Source organism: Herpailurus yagouaroundi, unplaced genomic scaffold (genome assembly GCF_014898765.1).
Source record: "Herpailurus yagouaroundi ecotype Mexico unplaced genomic scaffold, PumYag 65926, whole genome shotgun sequence".
NCBI classification, from domain to species: Eukaryota; Metazoa; Chordata; class Mammalia; order Carnivora; family Felidae; genus Herpailurus; species Herpailurus yagouaroundi.
The window spans coordinates 1-7,299 of record NW_024419023.1 but is presented as its reverse complement, the minus strand read 5'-3'; the positions used below and the strand labels follow the sequence as shown (position 1 = coordinate 7,299).

The following is a 7,299-nucleotide window of genomic DNA, read 5'->3' as shown; positions in this document are numbered from 1 at the left end:
GAAGAAACAGCTATGAGTTCAAAGTAGTTGTACTTAAAGAATAGGTGCATTTTTAGGTTTCTAACACTACTGTCTTTTAAACTATGTGTATATATTATTTTGATTTAAAAAATTAAAAAGCAGAGGCACTTGGGTGGCTCAATCAGTGCAGCATAAGACTTTGGCTCAGGTCACGATCTCATGGTTTGTAAGTTCAAGCCCCGCATCAGGCTCTTGCACTGACAGTATGGAGCCTGCCTGGGATTCTCTCTCTCCCTCTATGCCCCTCCTCTACTTGCACACACACGCTTGCACTCTCTCCCTCTCAAAATAAATAAACTTAAAAAAAAATTTTTTTTTAAAAGTGGGAAACAAATTAAAAACATTCAGAAAACCAGAATTTCATGGTCACTAATTTTTTTCTCCTAAGACTTTGTCCTTCTTCAAATCTCATACTTCTAAAACTAATTGCTTTCCTTTAAAACAATTCTTTCTTTGGAGCGCCTGGGTGGCGCAGTCGGTTAAGCGTCCGACTTCAGCCAGGTCACGATCTCGCGGTCCAGGAGTTCGAGCCCAGCGTCAGGCTCTGGGCTGATGGCTCGGAGCCTGGAGCCTGTTTCCGATTCTGTGTCTCCCTCTCTCTCTGCCCCTCCCCCGTTCATTCTCTGTCTCTCTCTGTCCCAAAAATAAATCAAAAACGTTGAAATAAAAAAAAAAATTCTTTCTTTTCAGGCACCCAACTTCCAACTTCAGTTCAGGACATGATCTCGCAATTTGTGGATTTGAGCCCCACATTGGGCTCTCTGCTGTCGGCACAGAGCCAGCTAACTATCCTCCATCCCCCTCTCTCTGCACCTCCCCCACTTGTGCCTGCACTCTCTCCCTTTCTCTTAAATAAACTTAAAAAAAAAAAACTTCTTCCCTTTCTGAGGCACCTGGGTGGCTCAGTGGGTTAAGCAACCGACTTTGGCTCAGGTCATGATTTCACCGTTTGTGGGTTTGAGCCCCATGATGGGCTCTGTGCTGACCACTCAGAGCCTGGAGCCTGTTCAGATTCTGGGTCTCCCTCTCTGTCTACCCCTCCCCTGCTCACCCTGCTCATTCACGGTCTCGGTCTCTAAAAAATAAATAAATGTCAAAAATAAATAATAAAACGTACAGAAAACAGAGAAAAACATAAAACACCCACCCCAACCATTCAGAGGTCAGGAAAGTTTTAATTTGGACTTATTTACTTCTTTTTTTAAGAAATAAAGCATTATATGGGGCGCCTGGGTGGCTCAGTCGGTTGAGCGTCCGACTTCAGCTCAGGTCACGATCTCGCGGTCTGTGAGTTCGAGCCCCGCGTCGGGCTCTGGGCTGATGGCTCAGAGCCTGGAGCCTGCTTCGGATTCTGTGTCTCCCTCTCTCTCTGCCCCTCCCCCGTTCATGCTCTGTCTCTGTCTCAAAAATAAATAAACGTTAAAAAAATTAAAAAAAAAGAAATAAAGCATTATAGAATTGAATACAATTTCACTTAAAAATTAAATGGTATGTCTTAAATATGTGCATTTCATTGCATATTAATTATACCTAAATAAAGCTGTTAAAAACATTAAAAAATGTAGAGCCAAAGATTCCAACCCTTGTGGACATTACATCCTGGTGGTGCTGTTTTTCACTTGACAGTTTTCTAACATTATTTTCAACTACTCTAAGTAATCCCTTAGTTTGGATACGATCCTTATTGTCTCGTAAACATTATACTTTTTTGTTCATACATAACCATCCTTGTGGGCATTCAAATCCTAACTATCCTTCAAGTCACAGCTCAAGATCCATGTCTACCATAAACTCTTTGTTTCTTTTCGTTAAGAAATACGACTGTACGTATCAGAAGAAACAGCTATGAGTTCAAAGTAGTTGTACTTAGAGAAAAAGAATGGGTGCATTTTTAGGTTTTATAAAGGTAAAATATATATTTTTAAATGTTTATTTTTGAGAGAGAGAGAGCTCGAGATGGGGAGGGACAGAGAGAGAAGGAGACCAACAATCCAAAGCAGGCTCTGGCTCACAGCAGAAACCTTGAACTCAAGAACTGTGAGATCCATGACCTAAGCTGAAGTCCAACACTCAACTGACTAAGACACCCAGGAGCCCCAAGTAAGATATTACACCTGTACTAATACTCCTCTCCTAAAGCATGTAGATTTTTGGTATTTAAGTCATATTATCTGATACTGATTCCTGTTGTTTCTTTTGTGTTTTTTAGTTGCCTCTACTGGATCCAAGAACCTTGAGAACAGGTATGGTGACTTACACATTTCGTGTTTCTTCCAAGTGCCTAGCTGAGTGCAAACCAAAGAGGAGCCATCCCTAAAGTATGTCACTATGTTTCCCTTTAACAGGTTATTGCTCTCTAGCAAACTGCTAATATTTTTCATCATTTCATCATTGTAAGCTACTAATAAATGGGTTTTGTTTTATAAAAGCAATAGAGAATGAAGAAGACCTTGTATTCAAACTGACTTGTACTGGAGTACTGGGTACATCATTTTTGAGCTGGGTGAGTTCATCGTTATTTACCTTCTCTAAGCTCCAGTTGCCTAAACCTGTAACATAGGGATGACTGTCATCCTCACAAGCTTGTTTCGAGGAGTAGAATACTAAGAATATGATAATGTTTGTTCCTTTCTCTTTTCTGATCCTTCTGTCATAATCTGTTACAAGGACTGGTAAGAAACATCTTCTGGCTTAGTGTTAAGTTTCAATTTCAACATGGCTATGAAACTTTAGTTTTGATTTCACTAATGAAACTTTTTTTTTTTTAATTTTTTTTTCAACGTTTATTTATTTTTGGGACAGAGAGAGACAGAGCATGAACAGGGGAGGGGCAGAGAGACAGGGAGACACAGAATCGTTAACAGGCTCCAGGCTCCGAGCAGTCAGCCCAGAGCCTGACGCGGGGCTCGAACTCCCGGACCGCGAGATCGTGACCTGGCTGAAGTCGGACGCTTAACCGACTGCGCCACCCAGGCGCCCCACACTAATGAAACTTTTAAAAACGTTTATACATTTACTGAACCTTCCACCACCGTATACAAGGCTCTGGTTTAGAACTAATGAAAGAAGGGTTAATAGCAGAGTCTACACTATCAGGGAGTTTACAGACTAACAAGAAAAAAATATACTGAATTACTGATTGCAAACATGGCATAGAATTATTAAGTAAAAACTGAATCTAAAATAGATATAAAGGCACCAGTATTTCAATATTTCTCACCATAATCAGTAATATGTAAATAAGCCATGTAAAATCTATTTATATCAACTGAGTGAGCTTCTACAATCATCAGTCATGGGACACAAATGAACTGAAGTCATGTACTATACTACAGAGAATTTAAAAAGCCACCTGACAAATGTCTAAGTCACCAGCATGAAACTGAGTATCAGAAGGGACAGATGAATAGAATTTCCTTCATTTTGCTTCAGTTTGCTTCCAATTAGTACCACTACCATCTTATATTTGTATTGTGTATCACAGTTTACCAAACACCTTCCCAATTATTATCCCACTTACTCCCAACAACTGCAGTTATAAAATCAGTCAGGAGACAGAGGAGATTGAGCTTTTTGGAACATATCCACCGAAAGGAAAACCCAGTCAAAATAGACTACCAAGAAAAAGTCTTTTCAATGTATACATTAAAATTCAAACAGAAAAAATTTGCATAATACTGATTTTACTTATGTTTTGTAAACATACATGACAGGCTACATTTTTTTAAGATTAAGGTTTTGTATCAAGATATTATACCACTGGGTATGCTATCTTTATGCAGAAGCTGAAGTTTCTCCTTAAGGATAAAGCCATTCCTGGCATTAAACACAGGGCAAAGGAACCGATGGATCACATTTCAGTGGGTTCTTTTCACTTCGCTCTTCAGGTCTCCAAACCTCCAAGAGCAAACTATGGTAGCATCAAAATCAAACACTTTAAAAGACAGTTTATTTGTGTATTTAGTGAATTCTAGTTAACTATTAAATAATAAAAATTCAAAAATTATGGGAAGTTTGAGCTTATCTTAGTTGCAATCACAGTACTTGAAAAAAAATACATATTTGTCTTCTTCTAGAAGAACTGTTAATGTGGAAGTTCTATGCTCCCAAGGACCAAAGTGATAGTGACAAAAGTAATTTAAATGAGAAATTCTAGGGGGAAGGGGACACTTTGGCAGAGATTGTCAAGGTCACTGAGGCAGCCATACTTTGACATCAAGACATTCTCATTCCAGGGCTCCATACTGAAGTGTTATCTACCTTGCAATACCCAGCTCAAATACAATTTCCCCTAGAAAACCTTCCACAATTACTCTGAAAGACGGAAACATAAAATTATTAACACAGAGAGGAGAGATCAGCTATGTACCCTTAGGACACATACTATCTTAACAGTCACAACTCTAGGACCAAATATCACCTCTTGGTGGTTTTCTCCCATCCATTCCCATCCCCATACAATGCAGTTTCTACACAGAAAGTTTTTTTTCTTTTCTTTTTCAAGTAAACGCTACTCCTAACATGGGGCTCAAACTCACAACCCTGAGATCAAGGGTTCCATGCTCTACCACAGAGCCAGCCAGGAGCTCCCAGGGTTGACTTTTTAAGATACAAATTTGACTGAGGAGCACCTGGCTGCTCCCTGGTTGAGCATGCAACTCTTGACCTCAGGATTGTAAGTTTGAGCCCCGCGTTGGGTGTAGAGTATTCCTTAAAAATAAAATCTTTAAAAAAAAAAAAAAAGACTGCAATTTACCTGCTTAAAACCCTTCAATGACCACCCACGCTCTTCAAATAAGGTCCACATATGTTGGGTAATATTACAGAGTTCACTGTACTCTTCTCTCCCTATATTTGAGTGGTTTAAAATTTTGCTATGAAAGTTTAAGAGACGGGTGCTGGTTGGCTCAGTAGGTTGGGTAGCTGACTTCAGGTCATGATCCTGCACTCTGTGGGTTCAAGCCCCATGTTGGGCTCTGTGCTGTCAGCTCAGAGCCTGGAGCCTGCTTCAGATTCTGTGTGTCTCCCTCTCTCTCAGCTCCTCCCCCACTCACACTGTCTCGCTCTCAAAAATAAATAATCATTAAAACAAAGTTTTAAAAAAAGTTTAAGAGAAAGAAATAAACAGCTGGTCCCAAATCCCTAACGCTGCTTAAAAGACCTGGCATCGTATCTCTGGCTCCCTTTTGCATTCTACACTCAATCCAACTGCTGTGACCTTTCAGTTGGGTAAACTTCCCCAGCCTCCTTCAGTGGAATAGATTCCACTTTCTTCCCTCCTTTGGGAGTTACCTTCACCTAATTCCTATTTACCCATAATATGTTAGCTGGTAGACTGCTTTCCTAAGAAAACTTTACCTGACTTTCCCAGCTGGTTATCCACTTGTTACATATTCTCACAACCTGCTACATTCTTTCTTTTTAAGCCTCTATGTAGGTTTATTGGTATTTACAGTTGAGCCTTGAACAATACAGGTTTGAGCTCCGCAGGACTACATATACGAAGTTTTTTTTTTTTTATAAACACAGTACATTACTGTAAATGTATTTTGTCTTATGATTTTCTTCATAACATTTTCTTTCCTCTAGCTTACTTTATTGTAAGAATACAGCATAATGCATATAATACACAAAATGGTGTTAATCAACTGTTTACATTATTGGTAAGGCTTTTGGTCAACAGGTTATTAGTAGTTAAGTTTTTGGGTAATCAGAATTCATACAGATTTTCACCGTGTGGGGGTTGGCACCCCTAACAGTCCCACCATTGTTCAAGGGGCAACTGATACTTGTGTGATTAGTTGTTTAATATGTTCCCCCCAATAACAATGTAAAGTCCATAAGCAAAATCTATAGAGGTCACCATAGTATTGTGGGCACTCACCATACAGTAGGTGGTAAAAAATTCTGAATGACAAATTAAGTAATTATTATTTTTTTTCAACGTTTATTTATTTTGGGGACAGAGAGAGACAGAGCATGAACGGGGGAGGGGCAGAGAGAGAGGGAAACACAGAATCGGAAACAGGCTCCAGGCTCTGAGCCATCAGCCCAGAGCCTGACGCGGGGCTCGAACTCACGGACCGCGAGATCGTGACCTGGCTGAAGTCGGACGCTTAACCGACTGCGCCACCCAGGCGCCCACAAATTAAGTAATTAACATTAAATATTGGGTAAAGTATCCATGTATTTATCGCAGTGCAGGGCTAAGAGTCAGTTCTCAATACTTTCTGTTTTCCGTATTCTGCCTTGTATCCTTATTATTCGCGTGCTTAATCAGTCCCTCCAGCCTGCACACCATTCGTACCCGTTTTTGGATGCCAACACTAACTTTAGTGGTATAAACAGGTGCTCAATATTCACTGAGTTTAACTGCCTTTAAAATCAATACGCCTTTTAGCATATTTACACAGAAGACGCAACATCAACTTAAAGAGCTTTCCCCATTAAAAACTAAACTGTAATTCAAAAACTTATCAACACTCCCCAAACACACTTGAGCCATGACTTTAAAACAAGGAGGCCGATGTTCACGTCGTTTACACAATGTCATACTTTACAGTTTCACACTGACATCAAAAAGACTGTCAGTTTCCGGTTTTTCTTTTCCATCATCTCAAATTAAGTACGAAGAAACCGATGCTGGACACCACTCTAACGTTCCTTATCGCTAACAAGAAACTGCGAGTGAAAGAGACGCACACTTTTAAAAAATGAAACCTGGAAAACAGCGAACACGAAACCTACAAAAGAGTGTTGTGGGAGACTGGTAACGAAGCTACCTAAGGCCACCGCAAACAAACGTGCCATTTCGGCACAGTGCTCTTGCAGGGCACGTCTTTGGAAATGGGGGCCTTCGAACGCTCCTAACTCGAAGTTTCCGAGTACCGTCAGAACGGAAGCCCTCCGCTGTGCTCGTACGCAGGAAGCAAGCGCAGGCTGCAGGCCCGAGTCGCGGCTCACCTGAGCTGGCCAGGAGTCTCGCCCCGGCCGCCGCCGCCAGCGTCGCCGAAACCGTCCGGATCCAGGGCCCGCCGAGACCAACACCCAGACAAGCGCCACGGCTCAGCCGGACCCAACGACCCCAGCGCCCCCGCCCGGGAGACGCCGGCCCGCGCCCGGCGGCCAGCGGATGCCCCAGCCCCTCGCCCGGCCGAACGCGGCGCGGCCCCAGCACACTCACCTCTGGGCGTGGCCGCCTCGCGGCCGCGTCCTCAGTTGGCTCAGGGGCCGCGGGCGCCACCGCTGCTGTCGGGCTGCAGGCCCTCAGACCCGCTG

General features: G+C 42.0%; 1 long non-coding RNA gene across 1 annotated transcript; it reads right to left on the bottom strand.

The window, feature by feature from the left end:
* Positions 1–634: 634 nt before the first annotated feature.
* LOC121024552 (uncharacterized) lies at positions 635–7,297 on the bottom strand. Its single transcript, XR_005787736.1, has 3 exons — positions 7,205–7,297; positions 5,358–5,364; positions 635–648 (listed from the first exon to the last, which is right to left on the bottom strand). It is a non-coding gene; the product is annotated as an uncharacterized LOC121024552 (long non-coding RNA).
* Positions 7,298–7,299: the final 2 nt, after the last annotated feature.